Source organism: Natrix helvetica, assembly GCF_964273705.1.
Source record: "Natrix helvetica genome assembly, chromosome: 7".
Classification (NCBI taxonomy): Eukaryota; Metazoa; Chordata; class Lepidosauria; order Squamata; family Natricidae; genus Natrix; species Natrix helvetica.
Genome location: NC_138558.1, coordinates 54,414,443 through 54,420,898, shown reverse-complemented (window position 1 = coordinate 54,420,898; position 6,456 = coordinate 54,414,443).

Below are 6,456 nucleotides of genomic sequence, written 5' to 3'. Positions count from 1 at the left end.
TTATTGGTTGGGGCTGTAAATAAATAAAGAGGTATAGAAATAAATACATGTAAATAAACAAATGATATCAAAAGGTACTGCAAATTTGACTAACAGGACTCTCTTCCAGTCCAATTTCTAGCAAACATCATTCATCAAGATAACTAAAGAAGTTAGTTGATTATCAATTCAGTTTCGACATGCCTGGCTATTGTTTTCACAGCCACCTTGCCCAATAATGGAAGCTGGCCTATAACTTAAAAAGTTTTCCTGTTGGGTTTTTAAAAAAACCAAAACTGATGTAATGCTTTTTGAGGGGCACTTAGGAAGATTTTCCATTTTTAAAGAGCTTCTGATATTCTCATTAGTAAAACTTGCAATGATTTTATTTAATGTAAGGAACTCAAGATTTATACATACCATATACCATATTTTTAACAGTATAAGACACATCTTTTCCCCCTTAAAAGAGGGTGAAAATTTGGGTGCCTCTTATACACCGAATGTAGCCCCATCCACCCACCAGCCCCCCCCCACCCTTTGGCCTCTGCCTCCCAGCAATTTACCTCCTTGCAGCAAACAGAGAAAATGGGGCTTGTGGAGGCGGCAATAGGCTATGTATGGCAATCCCTACAGCCTTTAACAGCTGATCATCAGGAGCCCCCTGCTTAAACTGAAATTGAAAGTGAAACCACCTGATTGCTGCAACAAGACAAATTACTGGGAGGCAGAGGCAGATTTTTTTTCTTCTAATCAGACTAAACTGAAACAGGCTGATGCAAGGAGGTAAGTCAATAACTATAAATGCCTATAGGATGTTCTAATTATTAGACTTATTTTTTAAAGACTGCTTTATTGTTCTAGACAACCTAACAAAATGAAGCTTTTTAAAATAAATGCTTGATCTGAAGAAGCCTAGTGCTATTGTATCTTCTTTTAAATAGCAGAGAATAATGTATACTTCCAGAAAGCCACATCAATTTTAACAGCATTTGTACAAGTATAGTCTGAAATTTAACACCACAAACAGTGTATATCTTCTGTACTGTTTGCTGTTTGATGCAAGGAGGCAAATTGCTGGGAGGCAGAGGCAGATTTTTCTCTCTTGTTTTCCTCCCCAAAAGCTAGGTGCGTCTTATACTTCGGAGCGGCTTATACTCCAAAAAATACTGTAGTTTTAAATGTCCTTAAATTAGGGTAGTCTAATGAGGCAAACGGAAGGACAGCTAGGCCCAGTTTGTCTAGTGATGAAGATACCAGGTTAGAAAACAGGAGACTGAATTCTACTCCCATCTTAGATATGAAAGTTATTTGGAAAACTTTGGACTAGTCCTCTCTCAGCCCAATATATTTTACAGGGTGGTTGTTGTGGGGAAAATAGGATGATACATATTTGCCTCCTTGAGTCATTTATAGAAATAATAAAAAATAAATAAAAAATCTTTAAAAAAAATAATTACAGATTATGTAGATTGTGAAAGAATTGATCTGGGAACAGGGCCAGCATCTTGGGGAGGAGAGGATAAACTCCCCTCAATGTGAGGCTTAGCAAAGGACTAGCAGTGCTACTGTTGCTGTTGGAAATGTTTTCCCCAAATTAGTCCCTGTGAGGTTTGACCTGACCACTCCTTTTTTATTTGAAAACAATCCCAGTTTCCTAGTGGTCAGTGTTCGGTAAGCTCCCCGTTAGGAGAGTGAGTGTGCAGAGAAGCATAATGAGTGTGGTGTGGAAGAACACGCACAAACCAGCATACAGGGACACTGCAGTTTAAATAGGTTTTTACTTTCGTGGTAAATAGGGATATTCAGAGTTCAATTTACACACATTTCAGTCAGTTATCCATTGAACACAATCCAGTATCATATAATCAATTCAGCACACAAAGTAGCTAACAGTAGCAAAACTCACAGTAACACACGATACATCTAACAAGCAGTATTCACCGATCAGCATCTAACAAACAGAGCTAACAGTCATTCTGGCTCCCTCTTATGGCTTCTTGAGGTAACAGCAACCAATCACATTACAGCAGTACTTAAAGCTAAAGTACTACCATCATGGTTTATATATTGCTGACCCAACTGTTAGCTTACATTCCTAACAGTCACTATCTCTGAAAAACACTGGTACATTTATACATACTATTCTGCAAGCACAGGACTCAGGATTAGCCCCATATTACCTTTATGGAGTCAGAAATTGGCAATCCTCTTCTCTCATTCTGTTTAGGATTCAGAGCACCCATTCTATAGACAAATTAATGCCCTGGGTGATATGGTGCACACTCCTCCCCCACAACCATTGCTAGATTTTACTGGGAGATGTTTGTATTTTGTCTCATTTTCATCTCTCCTGATGTCAACTGCCCAGAGAACATACTGTAAATAAATATCAGTTAGAGGGTAGCCCCACGGGGAACTTTAAAACAATGCTTGAATTACCAGGCAACCCTAATTGTGGTTTCTCTTCTTTGTTATACTAGCTAATTACTAGGACATCTCTCCAAGTCTCTGACTGGTTCCCTTGAACCTCAGTTGACTGCCTCTCTGTCCTCCCTTGGGAAGAATCACCATCATCAGTAACGATACTGAAGAAAGACAGCTGATACACTCTTGCCACATCCCTCTGAGGTCCTACACAGCCTTCTATGCAAACTCTGGGTGATTTTGCACATCCGGAATTATAATGTCAAAATTCAAAATAATTCCATAGAAGAGAAGGAAACTAACTTGGATGGTCATCAGGAAGAACCAGATTCATCTCTGGCTTGGAGCACATCTAAAATTTCAGCTGCTCAAGATCAGCAGATTAGTATTTCCCAAACTTTTTCCTTCATTACCCCAAACTGCTTATCAGAAAGCCAAAAGCGTTGCAGCGAGACTGGCTGGAAAAAAGCAGGCTCTGCGGAAATCCAGCCAGACAAACCGTTGTCAGGAAGTCTTCGGACTGAAACCTATCCTGGAGGGAGAGGGGAGAAGAAGGGACAGCTTAGATGACCCAGAGGAACCGTCAGTTCCTCAGGAAGTTGGAGAAAAACCCTTCAAACCGGTAGCGGGGGAGGCAGCCATAACTGAATGACCGCTACAAAGCTGGGGCACCTGGACTAAGTTATTGTGTTGGAGTGGTGTCTGGAGCGAAGTGTTGAAACAAGGTGAGTGATTGACCAACTCCCAGAAAAAGAAAAAGCTGATCTTAATCTTAAAAAAGATCAAGAAGCAGAATTAGTGGCTAAGCACCAAAGCGTCAGAGGATTTTGTCTTCTGCAATTTGGAAGTGAAGAACTAAAAGGAAGAGCTCAGGGGAAAGTCTCCATTCTCCTTATCTTATTCAAAGATCTTCAATCTTAGTGGATTGATGGCTATTGACAGGTAGCTGTGGGATTGCATTGCAGTCTGGAAAGAGCTATTTACCAGAGAGCAGAAAATACTGCACTGACTAGTGAAAAAAAAGTAATAATAGAGAAAAGTCCTCCCCCCCCCTTATTTTAATTTTATTTTTTTGTGGATATAAAGCGCTTTGAAAAAAAGGGGGAAATAAAGTGAGTTGCAGCTGAGTATGGCCTGGATACAGGAAGAGACTTACAAAACATTGTTTTCACTGTAACTCTGTACAGCGGTGGAAGAGAAAGGAAACCTTAACTTGGATTGGTCTGGATTAATTTTAAAACTGAGCAGCAGAATTTGGAAGACCCTAAATTTGTAATTAAATGTGGTAGATAGAACCCAAAAATTTAAAAATCTGCCAAACTAGTTAAATAGTTAAAATAATTGAACTTGCATAATGGAGATTTGAATGTATGATGAACTATTCATGAAGCTGAAAAGCACACGTGAAATGTTAATTGGTAAAGAAAAGCCAGGAAATCAAAGGAACACACAGAACAAGGAATAGGTGAAGAGGGGAGCACAAATGAGGTACAGGAAGATAAGGTGGGACAAAGAATTGAAAATAAAATGCAGATTGAAGATTTCACTGGGATTTACAGTCACAAAGAAAAAGCAGATAAAGAAGCTCTCCCAAAAAAGAAACCACAAAATAGTAAGAAAAGGAGAATAGGGAAAATCCTGAGGAAAGTTACTAGAATAAAAAAAGTAAATACTCTGAAGAAAAGATACAATAATCACAAAAATAAGGAAAAGAAAAAAGTTAAGGGAAAGGGAGAAAAGAAGGAAAAGAATTAAAACTGGAATTTTTCAGAGCCTAAGAGAAAACGGTTAAAAGAGGAAGAAAGGGAAAAAGTAGATTAAAGAGAATAGTAGTAAGATTGTTATTGTGATGTAACTAATTAAGAAATAAAGAAATGATAGTACATTGCTAATTGTAGGAATTTTTTTTGAAAGAAATGCTCTCTATACTTAAATTGAATTAGAGAATGTATGCGGTTTATAGCAAAATATACCAATGGAGAAAATAAGAAAGGAAAATTTGGTGTAACTTTGAAGGGGCAATTGAAGATATTGTTTATGTATAAAGAAAACATAATCATAAAGATGAAAAATAATGGAAGAGAATAATTTGGCAGAAAGTGAAAAAAAACTATGATGTAAAAAGGACTATGTAAATGAGAGGATGTAAAAGAAAAGACCCGAACAACTCTTTGTTCCTATAATACGTATAATTGGTATTAAAAAATAAAAAATCTTGAATGGAAACAAAAAAAATCATTTTTACCCAATGTAGATAAAATACTTTAAAGTCCATTAAATGTTTTGGTTGTGATTGAGTAATTGATTTGTGTGTCACTAGCCAAGAAATACCCATTTTGGGCTATTTGGGTTGGGAAGCACTGATTTTCAATCAATCAATCAATCAGAATAGAGCTTGGAAGGGACCTTGGAGGTCTAGTTCAACCCCATTTAAGCAAGCGATCCTATATCATTTCAGACATGTGCCTGTCCAGACTCTTTTTAAAAAACCACCTGTGATGAAGCTCCTTGATGAAGGCAAGTGGTTTCACTGGTTAATTGTCCTCGCTATTGGGAAGTTTCTCCTTAATTCCAGGTTGCTTTTCTCCTTGATTAGTTTCTAACTTTCCATCCATTGTTTCTTGCCCTCTGATGCTTTGGAAAATAAGTTGACCCCCTTCTCTTTGTGGCAGCCTCTCAAATACTGGAATGCTGCAGTCATGTCCCCGTCCCCACCCATCTTTCTTTTCTCTAGACTAGCCAAACCCAAATCCTGCAACAGTTCATGTTTTAGTCTCCAAGCATCTTAGTTGCTTTGCTCCTTGCACTTTTTCCAAAGTCTCATCTTTTTTATAATGTGATGATCAAAACTGGGTGCAGTATTTCAGGTGTGGACTTTATAAAATGGAACTAATACTTCATTAGATTTTGATTCTATGCCTCTGTTTATACAACCAAGGATTGTTTTAGCTTTTTCAACTGCTGCTGCACACTGCTGGCTCATATTTAAGGGATCGCCCACTAGGACTCAAAGGTCCCTCTTAGAATTACTGTTTATGAGCCAGGTTTAATCTAATATCTACTTGTACCTTTGGTTTTTCCTGCCTCGGTGTATTTGTCATATGAAGCTGTTCTCGGTGTTCCTTAGCTTCTTGAATTTGAAAAGTACTTGTTATAAATATTCATGTCACATCATCTGATATTTTGTTGAAGTCGTATTTAGTATTGCCAGCTGAAGATAGCCTCGGCCCCTACTAAGGACTCCTCGCCTTCCGAGATCCGTCGAGAAATACCAGTCTATTGGGAGCCGCCCTGGCAGAGGGCACCGGCTGCGGTCTTCCTTCCAGGAGCGTCCCTATCCGTCCAGGGTTCCCTCTGCTCCAGCGACCTAGCTGCGCAGATTCTCCGGAGCGCCGCCTTCACTCAACCGACGTTGGGAGCACTTCAGGCGCAGAGGAGCCGAGGAAAAGGGGTCGCAGCCCAGAGTCTACAGTGATTGAAATCCGATGCTTTCGGCGGCCCGCCCAATGGTTCTGCGGCTTCTCCACCCCATAAATACTCCACGGACACCGTCTTGGGAAAGGAAGCTCTTTAGGAGGATAGCAGGCAGTAGAGCAAGAAGGCGGCTACGACGGGGAGGTCTTGCTGCAGAGCCGTAACCGAGCGCACTTTCCGTCCGCCAATCCGCCTCCAAGGGCCCAAAGAACGGAGGGCGGCTCCGCCGGGACAGCAATTGGCGAAGCGCGACCCCTGGGAACATCGGCAGGTGCGCCTGCCCGCCTCTCCGCTCCGGGGATGTTTCCGTGCTGAGCTAGCCCGCACCCGTTGGCCCTCCAACAGTGGGCATCTCCGTGCAAAAAGCGTTTCTCGCCCATGGGTCTCCAAAGAAGTCACTTCGAATCCGCCTCGACGGGCCCCAAAATCCGCGCCCAGACCAGCTCCACGGCGGATGGCTGGGAGCTGGAGAAGGCGGCCGAGGAACCCCAGACTCCGCGGATCCAGCAGCCCAAAGGAGACGAGGGCCGCCGATGGCCTCTGCTGTCCAGGGGCGGACGAAGCTGTCCGCAAAAA